At 43.2% G+C, this 2,500-nt stretch overlaps 3 non-coding genes and 4 pseudogenes across 3 annotated transcripts in view; all 7 read right to left on the reverse strand.

The window, feature by feature from the left end:
* The window catches only part of LOC132971206 (5S ribosomal RNA), a 119-nt gene extending 24 nt beyond the window's left edge, over positions 1-95 (reverse strand). Inside the window, exon 1 of the ribosomal RNA XR_009672516.1 lies at positions 1-95. This exon is cut by the window's left edge and continues 24 nt beyond it. This is a non-coding gene — a ribosomal RNA (5S ribosomal RNA).
* A 123-nt stretch (positions 96-218) lies between these two features.
* Positions 219-327, reverse strand: LOC132970725 (5S ribosomal RNA; annotated as a pseudogene).
* Positions 328-678: 351 nt separating this feature from the next.
* Positions 679-787, reverse strand: LOC132970662 (5S ribosomal RNA; annotated as a pseudogene).
* Positions 788-909: 122 nt separating this feature from the next.
* Positions 910-1,028, reverse strand: LOC132971165 (5S ribosomal RNA). Its single transcript, XR_009672477.1, has one exon. It is a non-coding gene; the product is annotated as a 5S ribosomal RNA (ribosomal RNA).
* Positions 1,029-1,149: 121 nt separating this feature from the next.
* Positions 1,150-1,258, reverse strand: LOC132971397 (5S ribosomal RNA; annotated as a pseudogene).
* Positions 1,259-1,608: 350 nt separating this feature from the next.
* LOC132971335 (5S ribosomal RNA) lies at positions 1,609-1,727 on the reverse strand. Its single transcript, XR_009672626.1, has one exon. It is a non-coding gene; the product is annotated as a 5S ribosomal RNA (ribosomal RNA).
* Positions 1,728-2,081: 354 nt separating this feature from the next.
* LOC132970803 (5S ribosomal RNA) lies at positions 2,082-2,190 on the reverse strand (annotated as a pseudogene).
* Positions 2,191-2,500: the final 310 nt, after the last annotated feature.

Below are 2,500 nucleotides of genomic sequence, written 5' to 3' on the forward strand. Positions count from 1 at the left end.
GGCGGTCTCCCATCCAAGTACTAACCAGGTCCTACCCTGCTTAGCTTCCGAGATCGGACGAGATCAGACGTGTTCAGGGTGGTATGGCCGTAAGCCATTATTGTGTGCAGACAGGGGCCTTTTAAAGGTGTCATGCCCTTGATTCTGGCTGAATTTTTGGACATGTGAATATGTCTCTATATGATAAAAAAAAAACATATGATCAAAAAAAATGAAAAAGCTTACAGCACCTGGTATTCCCAGGCGGTCTCCCATACAAGTACTAACCAGGCCCGACCTTGCTTAGCTTCCGAGATCGGACGAGTTCAGGGTGGTATGGCTGTAAGCCATTATTGTGTGCAGAAAGGGGCCTTTTAAAGATGTCATGCCCTTGATTCTGGCTGAATTTTTGGACATGTGAATATGTCTCTCTATGATAAAAAAAAACATATGATCAAAAAAATGAAAAAGCTTACAGCACCTGGTATTCCTAGGCGGTCTCCCGTCCAAGTATTAACCAGGCCCGACCCTGCTTAGCTTCTGAGATCGGACGAGTTCAGGGTGGTATGGACGTAAGGCATTATTGTGTGCAGAAAGGGGCCTTTTAAAGATATCATGCCCTTGATTCTGGCTGAATTTTTGGACATGTGAATATGTCTCTATATGATAAAAAAAAACATATGATCAAAAAAATGAAAAAGCTTACAGCACCTGGTATTCCCAGGCGGTCTCCCAACCAAGTACTAACCAGGCCCGACCCTGCTTAGCTTCCGAGATCAGACGAGTTCAGGGTGGTATGGCCGTAAGCCATTATTGTGTGCAGAAAGGGGCCTTTTAAAGATGTCATGCCCTTGATTCTGGCTGAATTTTTGGACATGTGAATATGTGTCTATATGATAAAAAAAAAACATATGATCAAAAAAATGAAAAAGCTTACAGCACCTGGTATTCCCAGGCGGTCTCCCATCCAAGTACTAACCAGGCCCGACCCTGCTTAGCTTCCGAGATCGGACGAGATCGGGCGTGTTCAGGGTTGTATGGCTGTAAGGCCTTACTGTGTGCAGAAAGGGGCCTTTTAAAGATGTCATGCCCTTGATTCTGGCTGAATTTTTGGACATGTGAATATGTCTCTATATGATAAAAAAAAGCATATGATCAAAAAAATTAAAAGGCTTATAGCACCTGGTATTCTCAGGCGGTCTCCCATCCAAGTACTAACCAGGCCCGACCCTGCTTAGCTTCCGAGATCGGGCGTGTTCAGGGTGGTATGACCGTAAGCCATTATTGTGTGCAGAAAGGGGCCTTTTAAAGATGTCATGCCCTTGATTCTGGCTGAATTTTTGGACATGTGAATATGTCTCTATATGATAAAAAAAAACATATTATCAAAAAAATGAAAAAGCTTACAGCACCTGGTATTCCCAGGCGGTCTCCCATCCAAGTATTAACCAGGCCCGACCCTGCTTTGCTTCTGAAATCGGACGAGTTCAGGGTGGTATGGACGTAAAGCATTATTGTGTGCAGAAAGGGGCCTTTTAAAGATGTCATGCCCTTGATTCTGGCTGAATTTTTGGACATGTGAAAATGTCTCTCTATGATAAAAAAAAACATATGATCAAAAAAATGAAAAGCTTACAGCACCTGGTATTCCTAGGCGGTCTCCCATCCAAGTATTAACCAGGCCTGACCCTGCTTTGCTTCCGAGATCGGACGAGATCAGACGTGTTCAGGGTGGTATGGCCGTAAGCCATTATTGTGTGCAGACAGGGGCCTTTTAAAGATGTCATGCCCTTGATTCTGGCTGAATTTTTGGACATGTGAATATGTCTCTCTATGATAAAAAAAAAAATATGATCAAAAAAATGAAAAAGCTTATAGCACCTGGTATTCCTAGGCGGTCTCCCGTCCAAGTATTAACCAGGCCCGACCCTGCTTAGCTTCTGAGATCGGACGAGTTCAGGGTGGTATGGACGTAAGGCATTATTGTGTGCAGAAAGGGGCCTTTTAAAGATATAATGCCCTTGATTCTGGCTGAATTTTTGGACATGTGAATATGTCTCTATATGATAAAAAAAAAACATATGATCAAAAAAAAATGAAAAAGCTTACAGCACCTGGTATTCCCAGGCGGTCTCCCATCCAAGTACTAACCAGTCCCGACCCTGCTTAGCTTCCGAGATCGGACGAGTTCAGGGTGGTATGGCTGTAAGGCATTATTGTGTGCAGAAAGGGGCCTTTTAAAGATGTCATGCCCTTGATTCTGGCTGAATTTTTGGACATGTGAAAATGTCTCTCTATGATAAAAAAAAACATATGATCAAAAAAATGAAAAAGCTTACAGCACCTGGTATTCCTAGGCGGTCTCCCATTCAAGTATTAACCAGGCCTGACCCTGCTTTGCTTCTGAGATCGGACGAGTTCAGGGTGGTATGGACGTAAGGCATTATTGTGTGCAGAATGGGGCCTTTTAAAGATATCATGCCCTTGATTCTGGCTGAATTTTTGGACATGTGAATATGTC

The sequence above is a fragment of the Labrus mixtus genome, unplaced genomic scaffold (assembly GCF_963584025.1).
Source record: "Labrus mixtus unplaced genomic scaffold, fLabMix1.1 SCAFFOLD_51, whole genome shotgun sequence".
NCBI lineage: Eukaryota > Metazoa > Chordata > Actinopteri > Labriformes > Labridae > Labrus > Labrus mixtus.